Genomic DNA, 22141 nt, shown 5'->3' on the forward strand with positions numbered 1-22141 from the left:
CTTCTAGACTCCCCTCTTCTCTTTTAGACTTTCTTTTGCTCATTTATTTATTTATATTTGATTGGTCCTTTTCAGTTATACATAAAGGTGAAATTCCCTGTGGTATATTTGTATATGCACATAACACAATCTTTCATGAATTCATTCTTCATTGCCACCTTTTTTCTCATCCTTCCACTCTGCCTCTCAATCTTCTACACTACTGATCTTCCCTATATCTTTATAATATTCTATCCTTCCCTCCTCCTTTCCTTTATTTTATTGTAACTTCTGAATATGAGCAAAAATATTTGACCCTTGGCTTTCTGAGTCTGGCTTATTTCACCTAACATGATATTTTCCAATTCTATTCATTTACCAGCAAATGCTGTGATTTCTTTCTTCTTTATGGCTAATTAGAACTCTATTGTGTATATATACAACAATTTCCTAATCCTTTCATCTATTGATGGGCATCTGAGTTGAGTTCATAATTCAGCTACTGTGGATTGTGCTGCTATAAACATTCATGTGCTATGCTGCTGTACTATGATGATTTTAGTTCTTTTGGGAAAATACCCAGGAGTGGGATAACTGGGTCATCTGGCGACTCCATTCATAGTTTTTTGAGGAATCTACAGACTGCTTTCCAGAATAGCCATACTAGTCTGAAATTCCACAAACAATGTACAAGTGTACATCCTCACCAGCAATTATTGTTCATATTCTTGATCATTGTGATTATTACTGGAGTGCGAAGACATCTTGGTGCAGTTTTGATTTGAATTTTTCTGAAAAAAGGTTGAACATTTTTTCGTATATTTGTTGCTCATTTGTATTTTTTCTTTTGGGAAGTTTCTGTTTAGTTCTTTCATGCTTTTACTGATTGGGTCATTTGTTTTGTTTTTGTGATTCTTGGGTCCTTTCTATATTCAGGATATTAATCACCTATTGGAGGTGTAGCTGGCCAATATTTTCTCCCATTCTGTAGGTTCTCTCTTCACACACATAATTTTTTCCTATCTGTATGCCTTTGATTTCCTTCTCTTCTCTAATTAATATGGCTAACATTTTGAGGACTATAATAGATAGAAATAGGAGTGGTGAAAGAATACAGCCTTGTCTTGTTACTAATTTTAGAGGAAATGCTCTTAGTTTTGTTCTATTCAATACAATGTTGGCTTTGGGTTTGTCATAACTGGCCTTTACAATGTTGAGGCAAATTTCTTCAATCTCTAGCTTCCCCGGCATTTTTAACATGAATAGGTACTGGATTCTGTTGAAGTCTTTTCTGCACCTGTTGAAATGATCATGTGATTTTTTTTAAAATTTAATTTTGTTTAAGTGGTGAATTTTATTTATTAATGTGCATGTGTTGAATCAAACTTGCATCCCTGGAATGAAAGCCATTTGATCCTGGTGAATTATCTTTTTATAGGTGCTTTTGGATGTGGTTTTCAAATTTTTTAAGGACTTTTGTGTATAAGGAATATTGGGCTACAGTTTTCTTTCCTCAGTGTGTCCTTGTCTGATTTTGGTATCAAGATTATAGTGGCTTTACATAGAATTTATTTGAGAGAGCCCCCTCCCTTTAAATTTCATGGAATAATTTTAAGAATACTGGTATTAGTTATTTTCTAAAGGTTTGATAAAACTTTGCTGAGAATCCAAGGGTCCTGGGTTTTGTTTTTTTATTTGTTTTGTTTCTTTGTTTGGAAGTCTTTTAAGAGCTGTTTTAGTTTTTTTAGTTGATATTGTTTTGCTTAGGTTTTCTAAATCTTCCTGGTTCAATTTGGGCAATTCTAGAAATTTGTCAATGTATTCTATTTTTCAGTTTTTTTTTTTTTTTGGAGTATAAATTTTAAAAATTGGTTCTGATGATCCTTTGGATTTCAGAAGGGTCTGTGGTGATATATCTCTTTTTATTTCTATTTTCAATGATTTGATTCTTCTAGATTTTTGTTAGGTTGGCTAAGAGTGCATCAATCTTATTTATCTTTCCAAAGAACCAGTTCTTTGTTGCATTGATCAAGTGTACTGTTTTTATTCTCAATTTCATTAATTTTGGCTCTGATCTTAATAATGTCCTGTCTTCTACTGATTTTGAAATGTTTCTTCTTCAGGCCACTAGGTGGAGCATAACTTTATTTATTTGGGATTTCTATTTTTTTTTTTTTTTATGTAGACAGTGCTATAAATTTTCCTCTTCCATTGCTTTCATACTGTCCCAGAGATTTTGATATATTCTTATTTCTGTTCTTGCTAGTTTCTAGGAATTTTTTTTATTTCTACTCATTTCTTTTCTGATCCATTGTTAAGAGTGTTTTGTTCAATCTCCATGTTGTTTTCTTTTAGAGCTTGGAGTTTCTCATTACAGACCCTCCTTGATTTTAGGATATGAATTGAGAAATCAGAAGTGAATCTTATTGGTTTGCCTCTATATATGATCTGATGTTTGTCTCTTGCAGCATTTAAACATTTGTCCTAATTTTCTGGGTTAGGCTTTTTGATTATGATATGTCTAGAATAGATTCTCAGTTGATAAAGTCTATTTAGAGACCCTTAGGTCTCTAGTATGTGGATATCTATATCGTTTCTGATCAGGGAAACATTTTTTTGTAATTATCTACTTGAAATGTTCTTCATGACTTGAGTTTCTGTCTCCATGTTCTCTTCTATCCTAGTGATTATCAGATTTGGTCTTTTGATGTTGGCTCAGAGTTCTTGTATATACTCATCATGTTCTATAACTTTTTTCCTTTATTGCATTCTCTGTACTCAAGTACATATACCCTCTCTTCAAGACCTGAAGTTATGTTTTCAAGGGATGAAGTTCTACTTTTTTTTTTTTTTATGAAATCGAATTTGTTAGAGATGCTTTCAAGTGAAATTTTTTGTCAATTGATAGTGTCTTTCATTTCTAGGAGTACTGATTGGTTTCCTTTTACTATTTCTATTTCTTTATTGAAGTGGCCTTTCATATTCTTTATTTGCTCTCTTAATCCCTTCTTTACATCTTACTTTAGTTCACTTAACATTTTAATACTCAGTGTTTTATAATCTTTCTCTGGGATTTTGTCAACATCAGTATAAGTGGGATCCTTCATTGGGAGATTGTGAATTTGGTGGGGAGATTTGTTTGCCTGTTTTTTCATGTTTTCAGAGGTATTGATGACTTTTTTACATGTGTATTATTTTGAATCTTATTTTTCTAGGATTTCTCTCTGTTTCTGATATATGAGAAGATGTCAAGTGATGGGACCTGAAGTTCCTCTCTGATTGTTTCTCTTCAGTTCTTTTCTTTATTGGGTTTTTGTCTCCTCAATTCTTTGAGTTGGAGTAATGTTAAGCCTCAGTTGGATTAGATTGTGCAAGGTGAGATTCACTGTGGCTTAGTGAAATGTGAGTATTTCTCAGCTGCAGGATTTCTACTCTGTAATCTTGAATTGTCCCAATTTTTTCCAAACCCCCTCCCTAACTAATGGGGAAAGGAATGGCATTAATAGCAACAAAAGATCTACATACAGCCTTAATATACATGTCTGGTGTCTGCTTTTACATCAATAACCTAATTGCCACCAAAATGGAATGGTGGTTTCAGCATTTAACAACAGTACCAACAATCAAAAACAAAAACAAAAACAAAAAACTGTGAACTAGATCAAGCATCCAAGCATTCAACAGCAGGTGCTTACTATGTTGTTGACCATATTAATAATCACAACTGTAATTCAGGTACTTGTCCTGGAGTATAGATGCACTTGCATGACTATAGTGAGCATCCTTGCAATAGTTTATATGGGGGTGCCAGGTATTATGGGGCTTTCTCCCTTAGGATCCAGAGACTGAGTGGACCAGGTACAATGTTCTTTGTGCCTGTTTCAGTCTTTCAGGATTAGGAACCCTGTGGGAATTTTTTTGTGGCCTCCAGGTAACTTCCTTGGTAAGTTCCTACTCCACCATCTCTGTTCAGAGCTGCATGAATTGTGTGAACTGTTAGGAAACAGCTTTCAATTCCTGTGAACCTGCCAGCATGTTCCGCACTCACCAAAGGTTAGAATTTACTCTTGATACAATAGTATAAGGATGGCAGTTTACTCCCATGGTTTTCCTACCAAAGTACCTCAAACCCATTCTTATCTTGAGAAAAAAGTATAAATCCTAAATAAGAAATGTTCTACAAAATGACCAGTATGCCTCACATCTGTGAAGGTCATCAAAAACAAAGAGGTTTCAAAAATCTATAGGAAATGAATCTGCCATGACAAATAAATAAATTGTGAAATACTGACACACAAAAAGAAGATTAAATTAAAGAAACAAAACACTAAACATATCTGAATAAAGCATAGACTTTAATTAATAATGATGTACCAATATCAGTTCATTCACTGTAACACAGGTACCGTATTAATGTAAAATGTTACTAATAAGTGAAATTGAGTCTTGGGTGTACAGAACTCTGTATTAACTTCACAACGTTTCTGGAAATCTAAATCAATTCCAAAATAAAATTTTTATTTAAAATCAAATGACCACAACCCCCAAAACAAACAATAGAAATCTCCAGAAATCTTCGAAGGTTTATGCAGATACATTTGTTAATTTATTGGTTAATGCCTAATTACCTTTGTTTGAAACCTGGATGGGGTTGGTTCGGATTGTGTGGAGATAGAGAAGAAATAATGCAAAGAGAAATATGGTTCCCTAGTAATATGTTTGTATCCCACAACTTGCATTAGATTCAATCTGGGAAGAATTATAACAAAAGGGAAAAAGAGGAAATGTCAGAGAAGAGCCAGAATCCCCCCACCAAAAAAAAAAAAAAACAAAAATAATCATTTAACATCCTGAATCACCATATTGCAATGTGTACATTGTATACGGGACAGGCAAAAAGCTTTTACACTTTGTAGTTCAATTCGCATTGCATTCTAGAGGCAGAGGGGATTTATATTTAGAAAATCACATTTTCAATGTTTCCTCAACTGCTTAGTTGATAACATGGCACTAAAACTCCTCAGATTTCAGTTAACATTTAAAATTGAAATGATTATAGCTACTCTATATAAAGATTTATATGTATAAGGAAAGTTTCAAATGGCAAAACCTTAAATAAATAAATGCTATCTTCTCTAATTTTCATGTCCAGCAACCCTTGAATCCTACATTTGCAGGCAAATGATAGAAATAAAGAACAGATTTAGGAAAATGATACATTAATCAAACAGGTATTCTATGAGTGATTATAAACTACTTTAAAGGCTAGTAGATTAAGAAGTTCAAAGGACCACTGTTAGAGTTTTATAGACAAAAATGCACATTAAATAATGATAGCTCAAATATCTTGTTTCAAGGTAACTTACCAACACAAAAAAATATAAGGTATTTAGAAACTATACATTTCCAGCTTTGTTAGTTACCCCCAAATTTTTTAATAAAATGCACTTTCAACTTCTTCCCACCAATTTTTATCAACTGATAGAATGTATAATCTATTTAAAATTTCTGAAACACTAGAATGTAGTCAGTTCTTACTCTGCATAGTAATGTAGGACCATAATAATTATAGGCCATCTAAACGCATGTAGTGCAATCTCAGTAATTGTTCCATGACTTTTAAACTTTTTGGTTAAAACATTTAAAAATGTCTTACTGTCACTTAGAACCATATATGCAAGTGAAAGAAAAAGACACAACTAATTCTTATTTAATGTATTTTAAATTTTTAGAAGTAATGAGAATCAAAATGTTTGATTTCATTGTAAATAACTTATCTAGCATAATCTGGACAGGGGTTACTTTCTTGTCCCATGATTTATGATACAGAGAGAGGCTGAATTTTTCTCTATCTTGGAAAAGTACTTTAGTTCTTTCTAAATTTAGATCAATTCTTACTTTTTTCCTTTGCCCTTTCAATTGTAAGAAATGTCTCCAAGTATTCCTTTAATGTGACATTTTTTTTCCCAGTTTCTCTGAGACATTGGCCTTTTTTGTCACATACATTTATTTTTTCCTTTCTATTTCTAAACTGCCTTCACTAACTTCCTGTGGCAGTGTATCGGAGGCTCTTAAACAGTTACAGAGTCAACAGTACTTTGGTCTGCTATTGCTTCTGTAATTCGACTTACGTTGCTTTAAATTTTACTCCCAGAGTTATCATTTTTCATCTCATTGCTATGCATTTTATTGGTTTAAATCTATGTACCTGATGCACAAAAACATTAAGAAGTTTAGATGTTAATGGGTTACCATGTGATTGGCCCATTGGAAACATTTGATACATGTAGACACTACATAATGTTTAAACATTTGATACATATATACATTACATAGTGTTTAAATCAAGATAAACATGGGATATCTCTGCATTTATTCCTTCTTTATGGTAAATTTTCAAAATGTTTCCTTTTAAATATTTTAAATGAGTAATCCATTACCTTACTGTGCAACAGCATAGCAGAACTTTTTGCTCCTAATTGTGAATTAGTGCCCCTTGATCAACCTTTGCATAGCTCTCAGCCCCAAACTTCTCTCTCCAGTCTCTAGATATTACTATTCTACTTTCAAGACTTTTGAGATCAGGTTTTTGGTTTTTGTGTTTTTGTTGTTGTTGTTGCTGGGGTTTTTTGTTTGTTTGATTTTTTTTATTATTATTTCAGTGCTTATCTTTCTGTGATTGGATTATTTCACTTAGAATAAGGATCTTTGCTGGCCAATTTTCCCTTTTTTTCCTTTATGTGAAACGACATGTGGGTTTATCAGTGGGTGACAAGGGGACACAACTGCATGCTTTGAATCTGTGCATGAACAAATGACATGTGTGTAGAGACCAATCACCAACAAACAGTGAAGACATAATTAGTCATCAATCATGATGCAAATCTGCTACTTGCATAATGATTTGTGGACTGAGATACAACAGCTTGTATAACTGTTTGTTGATAACTGTATGCAATTATTCACAGTTAATAGATTGTGGTATCTGAAAGTTGAACCATGTTGATGGGAGACTGATGTTATTTAATTTATTTATGGTAAATGTGCAGACATAGCCTAGCAAAGTGAAGAGTGCCTTTAAAAAAATAAGAGGTTATGAGATAAATCTAATTTTAATTGACACTTTTACATATAAAATTTCTGTATTATAAAACTGTTTCACTTTTCAGGACATAGTAATGTATTAGAATGTCCACACATTTTTAAATATGCAAAGAAATATTTATTAAGTGATAACAAATAAATACTTGAATTATCTATATATCACAAAAAAGGTGACATATTATAGCAATTTGTTGTATCATAGCAGTGCTTCAATAACCCTTTAAATTTAATTAAAAGGAAATTTGAGGTATTGATTCCCTGGAAAAAGGAGGTAGAGCCCATGCACTGATTTTCTATGTAGAAATAGATTCTTAACTTTGATAACTCTTTTGCAGTGTAATGTGGCAACAATTTATATGGAAAATAAGAGTTTGAAGATAAAGTTAAAACAAGAAGAAATGGTATATTTGAGTAGGATTTTAAAGGTAAGTTTTAGGGACACCTTCAACTTTGTCTGGGTTGTGATTTTCAAAACATACAATATATGTTTTAAATATATGTACCTTTTGTTTATTTATTTATTTTAATTTTATTCATTTGTTTTCATGTGGTGCTGAGAATCGAACCCAGCACCTCACACATGCTAGGCATGCACTCTACCACTGAGTCAGAACCCCAGCCCCAGTACCTTTTATTTTTCCACCATCCATGAATAGTGTCTGTTGGGTGCAGGGAGACATTAGCTAATTTTCTAAGTAGATTAGCAAGCTATTTAAAACAAAATCTAACATATTGAAAAAAATCTAAAGTTATGTAAAGAATTCTAAGAATCTAAGCTAAGTATTATAGCCTCCATGTAGAGCTAATCTTTCCTTATTGAATAAAAGACAAAATCAGAAGGCTCAGAGGTTTTTCCTTGAAACACTTTCTGCTCAACAGTTTGAAGACATAACACCTAATGAAAAGGCAAAAAGTATTAAACACATCAAGAAAGTACCCTTACAGAGATATAGCTACACATTTCAAATCTCTCTCTCTCTCAATGAATTCCGGTTCTAGAAGAATACTGTTTCAACTTTTGAGTTTTTGCACATTTGGCCTGGAGTAAAAATGTGACTATATTACTAATGTCCATATGTAAAGTTCTAACCCATGATTTGCATGCCAATCTTTGAGCAGCTTATAGAAAAATATGTATTAACCAAATACCAAATATTCAAAGTTAAATTGAATATCATTGTTTAGTCAATCCTCTTACTAGGTATTCTACTGTGAGTGCCATTAATTATCCCTTCCCAACACACATTCACTTAATATACTTTACAGTGAATGCATCATTTTGTTCATTTTAACAAATCCTGTCTTTTAAAGTAAACAAATGAATACCAATTTTTTTTCAACCTTGAGTGACTCATCTTTTGTAATTTATCATGTCAGATTTCACCAGCTACTTCATAGTGGCTTGGTGGAAAATCACAACAAAATCCAATTGATTCAACATCAAATGATTTATCATAATATGACACATTTTAAAGGTTGAAGTTCTAGGATCAATAGAGTAAAAGGCATTGTGCTATTCAGGAATCTCATGTCAATAAAGAAAATTAAATATCTCATAGTTATTCAATGTTCACAAACATATTGTTAGACATTGTTTTTTTTTAATTTGTTTTAATTAGTTACACATGGCAGTACAATGATCATGACATATCATACATTCGAATCAGATGGCATATAATTTCTCATTTTTCTGAGTGTACAGGCTGCAGAGTTACTTTGGTCATGTGACATTGTTTTTTTTAAATAAGAAACTGTTATTTAAGTATAACTTCCTTGATTATATATAACATTTATAATAAATGTATGTATGTAAATGTATATATATATGTATCTAATTTATATATTTATATTATGTATGTTTGTAATATATGTGATATATATGTAAACTCATTTATTATAGATTCCATAGTTGTCTGGCTTAGTTTAAGACTAATGCACCAAGTAGAGCACATTCCCATGTTTACCCATCAAGTTTACCTTGATTTTCCAAAGATGTAATCCAGTCATTTAGCACCTGCTAATTATGAGAGATGCAACTTTTAAGTTCTTCAGAACAAAATTTTAGTGTGCTTCCAAGACCAGCGAATCATCAAGAAAAGTAGCTAGCCTCATTATCCAAGAATATGTGATTGCAGCGTCAAATGAAGCATTATTTTGACTGGTTTTCAATGCATCATGCTTCTTCTTTGGCAGTCTGCCAGCACAGATTTTTTTAGATAGTTTCTAATGGGATTTACTTAAAGCCCATCTGTCATTTACCCTATATATTGTGTATAGGAATAAAGTGAAAAATCTTAATATATGTACCTTTAAAAAAGTCATCTTTTACTGCATATGCAACTTCTTTAGATAGCTGTCTTCCTACTTTACAAATATTTACCCATAACTCAAGAAGTTATGCATGTTTTCTATTATATCACAAAGGGTACTATGTATGAAATTTACAACTTCCAGCAGTTAGGTAGAGTTATATTTTATTTGATATTCTACACACCATAGACACTAATATTGGCATTGGATTATATCCATTTGAAATAATTTGCAGAACAATCATAGGAATACAACTTAATATTATTTCTGATGATGAGATATCCAGGAGATTGATGCTATGGATTCAAGTGGACATAGCTTAACTTCAGATGTTAAGACAGACAATTTAAAAATTAATTATGATTAAGTGTAATGAACGTTAATAATGAGGGGTTGGCGGCACTGAATAGCCAGGGGAAACTTGCTCACCTCAGAGTAGCAAAAAATTTCAAGAGATAAGGAGTTTTACAGAATAAAGGATAGTGGCTGCTAGTTAAAAGTAGTTGAAATAGTCCAGGGGAACAGAGGGAAATAGAAAGGTTTCAGGATGTGTCAAACAATAGCTATGGAAAAGTACGTGTAACTGAAAGGAGGTTATAATGTTTGAAAATGAACCTAATGATAGAGAAAGGGTGACTCTAAAAGGACATCGCCAAATTGCGGATGAAGTTGTCCACTGTGATAGGAGTTGAGATGCTGTGCTAAGGGCAATCGTTAGGCACTGAAGCGTATAATAGCTTCACAGCTTAGATGATCACTCTGGCTTCGAAATGGGGAAGGCTTGGAGAGTGATCAGCTTTGAACTCACGGAAGCCTAACAGAAGATTCTCACTATACTTGATTTGATTTCATCAACTTTAAATGTTTTACCTGAGCTTGATTCATTAGTAAGATGACACAGTAAAGGCAAAGAAAACTGGTGTAGGAATCAACTTAAGAGGCTGTGGTTTTCAATTTTATTATGTGCCAGGATTACCGGAAAGGCTTGGAATAATGCAGATTGCTGAACTCAACCCAGGTAGCAGGGAAAAGGGCTAAATAATTTGCTTTTCTAACAAGTTTCTAGGTGATGTTGATACTTCTGGATAAGGACGGCTTTTGAGAACCAGAGAGCAAAACAAGGAAACTAGGAAGGGAGAAAAAAAATTCAGTTTCATGCAATTATACCCCTGTTGTTATGCCTTTTTTTTTCCTAAATATTTTTTTTAGTTGTAGATGGACACAATACCTATATTTTATTTATTTATTTTTTATGTGGTGCTGAGGATCTAGCCCAGTGTCTCACACGTGCTAGGCAAGTGCTCTACCACTGAACTACATCCCCGGCTCTTGTCCTTGTGTCTTGGGAGGAGCTGTACCAGGATTTGGAATGAATCCAAAACATTATACTTACATCAGTACACAGGATTCTGTCTTCATAGAATCCATATATGCACTCCCTAATCACCCTTTCACAAAATTAAGCGAAGTGTCAACTTTAGGAAGACATTGATTAAGTCAGTTAATTTTGCTTTGTCTATAGATAAATATGCACAGAACTGAGTTAATTATTATCCTTATTTGATGAGACATTCCTTGTTCAACATATTTCCCACTTTTATTTACTGTACTGTTGTTTATTTTCATCTTAATTACTATTTATTTATATATTTATTGATTGATGGATACTGGAAACTAAACTCAGGAGTGCTCTACCACTGAGCTGCATCCCCACCATTCCTTTTTTCCTTTCTTTTCCTTTTTCTTTCTTTCACCTTTTTTTTTTCTTTCTTTAACAGTTTCTCACTAAATTGCCTGAGTGTTAGGCTTGTAATTAAGATTCTCCTGCCTCAGCTCTTGAGTACTAGGATCACAGGAAACACAACTCATCATGGCCAGGTGTTGTTATTTATATTATATTTATTCATATTAAATAAAATAAGCATCTAAGATACTCTGATAGGTTATAAAATGCCACAAGTACAATTCTAAAGTGTAACAAAGTGTTATAAAATGTCATAATTATTTCTAAAATGTAAATCTGAAGTGAAAATTATATGATCTTTTCAAAATATTTGATAAAGGTCATTATCAAGTAATTATGTATATGTAAAAAAAGCTCTGAGTAATTAAGAAGAAAAATTTCTTAGCCTTACAAAAAAGTACCATAAAACCAAACAAAGAAAAAAGATCTGAGCTACCCGTATACTAAATATGGAAACTTTATAAATATTCCCTTTTAAATCCGTAATGAGAAGAAAATGCCAGCTATGCTTGTTTAATATTATAGCATTTTTTCAATAGTGTAAGAACAGAAATATTTTAGAAGCATCAATATAGAAAAAGAAGTAACAATTTTTTTTAAGTTTGGTAAATTATGTGATAATTACAGACAATCAAAATAATCTACGAAAAAATAAATAATTAAATAAATTAATTTAAAATAAATTAGTGTGAAGTTCATATACAGCCAACAGTTGTAATTTTGTACACCAGTAGCCAAAAGGAAAAAAGTTTAAATACATTATACCCTATCTTATATTTAAAATATAAAATAGATATAAATTTTAAAAAGTAGGGTTAAAAAAGTAAGGTTTCTATAAGAATATAATTTTACTAAGATAAATTAAAAAATATTTATATAATTCAAAGGATGAACTAAGACTTTTGTCATAATTGAAAGTAAGTACTAAAAATATCTTTTCAATTATCAATAGACTCAGTATATTTCTAATCAAAAGTCCAAAAAGATTTTCATGAATTTTGATGATTTTAATAATTTAAGGAAATGGCTAAGAATAAGCCACATCTTTGAGGAAAACTAGTAGGACAAGGAAACTTCTTAACATGTGTTAGGATTTCATATAAGTCTGTACATATTCAGAGAGGGTTATATATTTCAGTTAAGCTTTTAAATGTTTCCATACCTACAATCATGCTACCCTTAAAAGGAACTCATAAAATATCCTAAAATCTCATCACTTTTTACTTTAGGATGATCCCTGTAAAGTCAGAATATTAAATAAGTGAAAAGATATGATCATTACCATAAAATTTACTTTGAAAATAAAATATATTAACATGGGGACTTTCAATTAAAAAACACCATTATTTCAATAAAAACTAATTTTGCCCAGTTGATTTACTATATCTTCTTTTATTTCAAATAGCATACAATGGCAAAATATAGTTACTGCAAACACTATTCATACCAAGTTTTCAGAAAGCTAAGGAGGATTAAAATTTTACATAGTTTAGTGGGTAATAAGTTATAGTAACATAGGAGCAAAAAGTTCTGGTGTGCAATTGCACAATAGGGTGACTACAGATAATAATTATGTACGAGGCATTTCAAAAAGTTGGAAGAAAAGATTTTTGAAAGTTTTCACAATAAAAACATGATAAATGAGGAGATAGATAAGTTTAAACTGATTTAGAAGTTATTCAGTGAATACTTGTTTCAAAACACTACGTGGTACCCCATTAATATGTGCACTTGTTTATATTTTACATATCAGATAAAATAAAATTTTAGAGAAGAATTAAATAAATTAAAAATAAATTGTGACAATTTTAATTCAACCCCAGCTAAACTGTAAAATCCCTCATCTTTTAATATGAAATACAAATGTTTCTTAACATGCAGACTGATACATTGAAAAAAGAGAAATGAGGGGAGAGAGATGAATAGGAAGGGGGAGCATGCACAGAGAAGAGAGATGGAGACATAGAATTAAAATCATGGAAATGAATGTCCTCTGTAGAGACATGTCCAAATATTTGATAAAATCAATAAAGCATCCAACCTATGATGAAGACAGATATGTTTTAAATTATAAATTAGAGTAAAACCAACAATTATTTTTATAGCTGATGATTTTCCTAACCCATTTTCCCTGTGAGAAGTGGCTTTTATTTATCAGGCAAATATCCAGAAAAGGACATTGGAAAGAACACTGAGAAAAACAAAACAGACAAAAACATCAGTGGATCAAAAACCCACAACCAGTCTCACTGTCTTGTACAATTAAATAAGATAAATTTACCATCAAGAACACATGTGGTAAAATAATAAAAATACTTCTCTACATTGAAAATCTAATATGTACAAATTAATGTCATTGTTTTAGGAAAAGATGAACCCAGAATTGTTGGATCATTCTTTGGTTAGTTAACTGGCAGTGCCATCAAGATTCTCATCAAACCACCCAAAGATAAGCAAATATTTAACAGCTCAGGATCAAGAAACTTTAATCAATGATATATCATTGTGATATCTACCCACAGAAGTATAGACAAGACTGTGAAAGTAAGTATCGAGGCTTATTGTAATAAAATTAAAGATTTGCACACATCCCCACTCTATTGGAGGCATAAACTTCTAAAACAACTCTCCTTTTTCTGGGAAATATTTACTTGACATAATAAGTCATTCTGTCTCCTGGTTCCAAATCAGTATCTCCTTTCTACATCTCATCATTTTGTCCCAACACTGTGGAAATGGGCAGTTGTTGCTATCTCACAACCTAAGAGAGTCTAATTTGAAGATGCGCTCCTGTGATGAGCATGGACTCTTGCATTTAGACATGGTTCCAAGTTCAGTTTCACTGCACAGTAGATATGTTACCCCACATAAGCTATTTGGCCTCAATGGCATTAACCCTACTGATCAGTGAAATAGGAGGGGTTTTTTAAAAATATTTTTTAGTTGTCAATGGACCTTTATTTAATTTATTTATATGCAATGCTGAGAATCGAAACCTGTGGGAAGCCATTCTCACAGGTGACTGAGATACCTCCCTGACTGGGTGTGAGGCGCTCAGACCGGCTGTGTCAGAGCTTTCCCCACCCTTTCCAGGTGCGAGGGCTTGTCCATGTGGGAGTGTGGCTGACCATTGACCTGGAAACCAATCTCTGACACTGACTTTGGAATGCTGTCTCCCTCTAGACCTTCATTGGATGGAATTTTCCCCTGAATTTTTTTGTTCCCCAATAAAAGCCCACTCTCTGGCGTGCTTCTTCCTCTCTCCTGCTGGTCTCTTGTGTAAACCTCGCTACCGCCAGGTGGCTAGAGGCAGGAGCTGGGAGAAGGCAAGAAAAAGGTAAACTGAGTTTTATGTGTCTTTATTTTGATCTCACTAGTTAACTTCTATGTTTGGAACCTCTAGTATGAAGCTAGCTCGCTGGTCGCGTGACAGAGAAACCAGTGCCTCACACATGCTAGGTCAAGTGCTCTACCACTGAGCCACAATCCCAGCCCCAAAACAGGAGTTTTCTTATTAGTTTCAAATAGTTGCTGTAGGAGGGAATTACGCTACTATTATTACGTTACTATTTAAGACAGAATTAAAAATGTAATAAATGGTAGAAAACAGAAAATAAACTGAGGCATGTGTAGACAGATAACTCAAATGAAGGTGGCTAAATATTTAAGCATGGGAAATTTTGCACAGTACCTGTAATACAACCACAGTACCTGTAATACAACTGTCTTCAGACCAGGTTGTAGGTCACACCATTGTCTCTAGGGTACCAAGAATACCATGCTCCAAGCACATCAGTTTTCTATTTTTGTTTTCTACATTTTAGTAGCTTTATTGAAGTATAGCTACTATACAACAAGTTGCATGTATTTAAAATGCACGGTTTAATAAATTTAAGAAATCTATATACTTGTGAAAAAACATTGTCAAGGTCATGAACGTATTTATGTCCTTGAAAAGTTTACACATGGCCTTTTGAAATCTCTCCTTTCTGTATCTCTTTGCCATCCTCACCCACCTGCAAGCAACTGCTGATCTGCTTGCCTTGCATGCACATGTACAAGGCCCTGGGTTCAATCCCCATCACTACAAAAGAAACCAAACTAAAACAAAGACAAAACCTGATGATAGCGTTTTCAAAGATGTTTTTTTTTTTCCTTTTCAAAAGGTTATTTCACCTTTTATTTATTAGTGAAAAGTATTTCACGAATATTGGCTTCATGGTATTTAGTAAGCCCTATATCGAAAGTACTTTTTTCTCTATTATTTTTTCTTGAATAAGGAAAGCTCTTCCTGTTATCTGTAACACAGTAAGGCTAGTCATTTTTTAATGCTTAATAAAGCTTAAGTTTTGTTAAAGTTCTTCTAAACTTGAAGGTGGAAGAAAAACTTTCAGAGAGCAGTTTCTGTTTAGAGTGAAACGTAGATGAGGCTTAATGTTTCAGGTCTATAATCAAACACTTACTACTGCTGATGGTCTCGCATTTTCAAAAATGCTGACATTCCCCCCAAGAGTGCCAACTGCTATAATTTTAAAAGGTGCCAAGGCAATATTTCCCATTGTCTGTATTTTAGATATTGTCCCTGCAATCAAAAATGCAGCATGCAGCCAGGTGAGCCAGGACCCTGAAGACCAGTCTTCAGTCATCACCACTCAGCAAATTTTTAGTAAATCTTCACTGTGTGATATATACTGAGTTATATACTAATGGGCTTCAGGTTCTGTGGGGTGATCCAGATTAATAGACAATTAATATGTAATTATAAATGATAATGTTGTAAAATAAAATATAGGATACTCTGAGAGAAAATAATAATTGAAGCTTAATTTTACCTCTGGTTCTAAGGAAAACCTTTAAGAGGAATCAATTTTATATCTAAAAGCTGTATGAAATTTTACAGGAAATGGCCATATTTGGGGGTGGGCAGTGTTGGAAAGACATGAAGAAATTGGAAGGTCATGAAGAAGTTACTTTCCTGGGCAGCAAAAAAGAAGCAAAGGCTGTGAGGAGACTCCTGTAGTTTAAGATTTAGAATAAAGTGCCCTCTGCTTTCTCTCTCTAACACACTCATGCACACACAATTTACATATCTCTATTTGTCTCTGGGCAATGCTGTTTTCTTTTTGCCATATATCATAGAAGTTGTGTGTGGACATCCATGTGTGAGTGTATCTGTATGGGTAAAATTAGCATCTTGTTATCCTTTGTTTTCTTTATTCCTCTTTGAATCCACATATGACTTTGGGCAGATTTAAGCTAATAAACAATGGATGGAAGGAAATATGCTTCAGTCTCACCTACTGTTTTGATCAAACACTTTCATTACCATATAATTGAAAAAAATTAAAATCAAGGGAAAAAGGCACTATAGAGATGACCAGTTATCCTAAGAAGAAAATAAGCATTCTGTGTTATTAGTGCAACAAGTATAGGCAGGGGAATTAACAATATTTCCACAATAGAAATGAGCATTACATAAAGAGCACACATACTGCATTTCATTGATCATTATTGATGTGTGAATAAAGACAATGGGGTAACATGGGTTAAATTTTTAAGTAAGAAGAATAAGTAGAAGTTCTATTTTAAAGAGTCCCAGGCTGCTATTTTCAACATATGCTATACATTTTTAAGGCACAGAAGTGATTAGATAACTCAATGTTTTAATCAAGAAAGTCCCTCGGATGTGGGTGGCAGAGTGGGTGTCTGGTTCAGGGTAAGAAGCAGAATTACATTATTTTAAAATAACAGTGGTAATTTTAATCAAGATTTTTGCCTAAATTTGTGAGCTAAGTGAGTAACTGATTGCATAATAATCAAAAAAGTAATCTTGTTAGATGGCGATGCCCAAATTTCCATGTGTCTAAAAATAGTCATTTAAGTTTTCTCTCCAATTAGATCCACATATATTAATGAAAAGAGGACAGATGTTTTCTTCTAAAATAAATCTTATTAAATTTAATTTACTAATGCAAATGTGGCTGCTGTTGCACAGTTGACCTAAAAATGATAACTTAATTTTTAAGATAGTTGTTGAATAAATAAGCATGCAAATAGTTAAACATCATTGAACTTTGGGCTAATCACACATTGACTCAATGTTGCTTTTTTTCATCCAACAATCAGATTTTTATTAAAAATCTACCACGTACAAAGCACTGTTCTAGATACAGGAGAAATAATAGTGAACAACTCATACAAATTTCCTTTGCACATGAAATTTAGATTCTAATGAAAAAAATCATATATCATGCCATGTAAAAGAAAAAATATATAATATGTTAAATATGAAAGACTAAGGATGAAAATAGCAGGAAAGGATTATTCTAAATAATTGTGGAAGGCTTGTGGAATTTAGCCAGGTGTCCGGGGATGTACACTGGCACTAACATTGACACATCCTGGATCCTAGAGTCCTGCAGAACACCCCCAACACTGGGCTGTGTTCCTTTGCCCCATTTCCTGCCTGCAATAGCCTCAGGATGGTTTGCCTAAATCAAGCCAGTCCTGCAATAATGAATCAGTCCTGCAATCAGAGGACAATCCACTGTCCTCTCATTTTTTTTTTTTTTTGATATCACTGGAGTTTATAGTCTCTCCCAAGAATGAGAAAAACACCTCAGCATGGCTTATAATATCCAGCACAAAAACAGCCTCAGAAGCACTGGGGCCCCAGTCCAGCCAAACTGACCAAATAAGGCTCTAGCTTCACCAGGGAAAAACAGTCCCTTAAGGGCATAAATGTTTGGAAGTTTGCATCCTATGAATTAAACCTTGAAAAGTGAGAAATACAAGATTACAAAGATACTTCATAAATTGCTAGCTCTTCCCTGACAGCTGGTTCAAAATAGCAATGATTTCATAAACCACTTCTAGAAATGGCTTGAGTGACCTAAGGAAAAGTGGTAACATTTGTGAGGCCATTGACAACTGTGTAGGATTATCCTGTGCATCATTCTTTGTCATCCCTGCCTTTCCAATCTTGCTCTTACACACTATAAGAAAAATAAGCTTTGACTCAACCCTCATTTTCCAGATGATTCAGAAGATCAGTTAACTCCTGTTTATAATAAACTGTCCCAAAATTTAGTGAGTCAAAGCAATAGCCACTTGTTATCTTCATGAGTCTTTGGGTTTCCACATTAGTTTTATTGATATGGGCAGGATTGGGTGGTCTCAGACACCCTCATAAATCTGTAGTTGCTAGTCTAGAATAACCTCAGCTAGAAGTATTTGGCTCTCCTTGGTGGCCAGGCATCAAAACCATGAGCATAAATACATATTTTCTCTTAAGAGTTAGAATAAAAACCTATCACTTCCAACATGCTGTTTCCCAAAGTGAAGGTCATTGCAGAGCCAACAGGTGGAAACATCTCTGCCATCACGGGGATAGCTAAAAGGTCATATTGAGAGGAACATAGTCTTGAGAAGAGAAGTAATAATGCCTAGCACAGTTTAAAAGTTAGAATGAAGTATCCTTCTGGGTCACTGCACTGTGCTTTGGCAAAAACAGAGATAATTGATCTCTATTGTTGTACATACCACACACACAAACACACATACAGAGTTGTACATGTCTATATTTGACTCTGAGCAATACTGCTTTCTTTTTCCAATGTGCACAGCCATGTGTGAATACATCTGTCAGGGTTCTACTAACACCTTTTGTTTTCCTTTGCTTCCTTTATTTTCCTTTGAATCCACACAGAACTTGTAGGATAAAGATGAAGACCTTATTGAAAAGGTGATATTTTTAAAAATATAAAGAATTTGTGGGAGAGACATATGAAGTTATCTTGGGAAAGAGCATTTCAGCCATGGAGAATATCAGAGGGCAAAGTTCTTAAGGCTGGAGCACTTCTGGATTATTAAAGGAAACACAAGAGCTAAGTGTAGCTGATGCAAAGAGAGCAAGAGGTGGAGGGTCCTATGACACCTCTCAGTGAGCCTTGAGACCTGGGAAAAATGTGATGCCATGATTGCAAAGTTTAAAACACTAACTTCATGACATAAAAACCATCTCTGTTCTCTGGTGAGAAGAAATTAATCATCCTTAAATTGCAATATAAAGTAAGAGATTTAAAAACATTTTAAGAAAGTTAGCCATTTTGTTTCAATAAAATGTTTTATCAAAATTATATACATGTACGCACACAAATACACTCTCACACACATAAATTAAACATATACACACACATGAATTAAATTTGGAACTGATGATCTGTTTGAATGATGATAAAAAGGATAAAGCACAACCTCTCATGTTGACCCCATATTCATGGAAACATAAAAGCTTTTACTTAGAAATGTATTTTAATAATTGGACTAGATGATCTTTAAATTGTCTAACATATTACCAAATTGCTACTGGCCAAACATACTTAGGCCTTATTTCAAAAAATACTGTACCTTGTAAAAATGAAAAGAAGCAGTCTTCAATACTCTTTATATTTGTTATTAAATTAAAAAAATATTAGACACTCAATGTAAACTAAAATGATTATTATTACTTCAAACTTTCTCTTAGTCACAATTAATTCAAAGTATTATTTCCTAGAATCATTTTCCATGAATCTCAAAAACATTAGCAGATTCTGCATATTTATGATCTTCATGGTACCTAAAGTAAGAAAAAAAATTATTATGAAAAGCCACTCATCTCTAATGTTATAATTTATAATTTAATAAAGTTAATAATAGAGATATGAAATAGATAAGACTTTTGAATTTTTGGTCTGGTAGCAAAATTGCATAAGTACATGGTCATCAGGTTGCTTGATTACATTGATTCAGGGTAATGGGGAGTGCAGGGCAATTGTGAACATTTTTCTATTTTTATATCTAACCACTAAATTTAAGTATTTCCGAAGCCAATGGAAATATAAATATTGATGCAGTATGAATATCAAATCTTAAGGTCTTTAGACCAAAACACATTAGATTACTTTTGTCAAATACTTAACAGTATTTATAAGAATACTACATCAAAGTGTGTGAAATGTTACATGTTTAAAATTAATATAAGAAGTAAACATAGTAAGGTCATGTGTCCTACAATCAAACATTTGATTTCTTGCTCTGTTACTAAATGTCCAATAGAGTACAAACTGGTGTTAGACACAGTGTTTTCTAGGCAAAATCAAATTTTGTTCAGCATGAGTGTTTATCCTTGAAATGTTCATTAAAAATAAATGAAAAATAAATTTCATTTGGCTTGTAATACTGAAAAAAACAAATTATAATAGAGATGCATCAATTTTAAAATTGGTCACTATAATTTTCCCAACAATACTGTATTCTGCTCCCTTTGATCTGTATTCTTAATTCTAATTTCTCATTGCTTCAAATGTTCTTGTCTTGCTAGGTACTTTTTTTTTATTTTGATCCAGAAGTGCTGATTTTAATTATGAATATCATAGTATATCTTCAGTAGATAATACCACAAAATAAGGAACTATAAAATGTCAAAGGCTGTTTCTTCATTGCCTAGTAACAGTTCATGACACTTAAAAATTATTGTCAGCAGAAAATTGAAGATAAATAATTTTCTTCATATTTTTGCAGAAATGTGCAAAATAAACCTTTGATCTAAATGACATTTATTAACCTGAATGCGAGATTAACTGCAGCATTTATCCTGAGTAATATTTTGCACTCATCTAGAACCTTTCATCTTAAACTTTCATAATATTTAAATGCATTAATTCTATAATCCTCACAAGACTCCCATAGCTAGGTAATTATTTTTATTCCTCCTTTATTGATGAAGAAACCTTCATATTGAGATTATCCCAAAGTCAAGTCAAATCTGACTACAAAAATAAGAGCTCTGCTTTGAATGTCTACTTTTCTAAAACAAAGTTGCACTTTTTTTATTCCAAACAGCTTTTTCAAAACATACCTTCTCAAGATATGTTTATGTAAATGATTGTAGAGCACATGCAAATATTTCTTCTTTTATAAACAAGAAAAAATAATTCATAATTGTAAATATTAAGATTTGCAACATACTGACTATGCATAGTTATATTGAAGAAACTCATTAAATATTTACTTTCCCAGTAAGAAGAAAAGAATGTGTGAAAATTTATAGAAAGGTAGATGTTAAAAGAGTATCAACAATATAAATCAATTTTGATTGTACACATAAGGGCTTATTAATTTATTCAAGCAAACACTGATGGAGACAAAAGGTCTACACATTGAGGTCTTTGCTGTTCACACTGCTTGAAGAATGATCATTCTGGTGTTTCCAACAGGTTATAGTGACAGAAAAATGACTCTTATTACTGTTGTTGACTGAGGTTCATCTAACATTTTCATACGATTACTTTTCCCCCAACTGTTCATCTAAGGCATCATCTCTCATCCAAGTCTATGCCAAATCCTGCACAATGTGCTTTCCTAGCAGCTTGTCACTCTAAGAGAAGTTATAAACTGTAAATTTATTTTCATTTACAAAATTGTGTAATTACCTATTTCCCTTTCTGGAGTGTAGACTGTATTGAAGTGGAGACAGTATGAGTTTTCCAGACATTTTTAATACTTGGTAAAATGTCTCTTGCATATTAAGTACGGAAGAGGTAAATCTTTTATATATAAATATAAATTAAACCTTTTCTATGTAAATGTAATATATTAAAGACTTTTTACATATTACACATTTTAAAGTTACATTTTCTTTTGCCATAGTGAAAAATGAACTGATATCCTGACTTATCTCTGAATCCACGTGCTAAAATGAAAATTACTCTCCAGTTCTTGTTAATTCTTTATAATATTTAAAATAAATTGAGATATTCTATTTCAAATGAGTCTATATTAAATAAAATACATTAGTACTTAACTTATCTGGCTAAATAGTACATCAGTCAAAAATATTTTTTCATTATGTAATGCTACAATATAATTATGGTAAAACAGTCCACTCAGATAACATATTATGATAGTAGTATAATAATGCTTCAAGAATTTGGTTGCCTGAGGATATCTTTTAGAAAATGA

This window comes from Spermophilus citellus (assembly GCF_964194105.1).
Source record: "Spermophilus citellus genome assembly, chromosome: 1".
Classification (NCBI taxonomy): domain Eukaryota; kingdom Metazoa; phylum Chordata; class Mammalia; order Rodentia; family Sciuridae; genus Spermophilus; species Spermophilus citellus.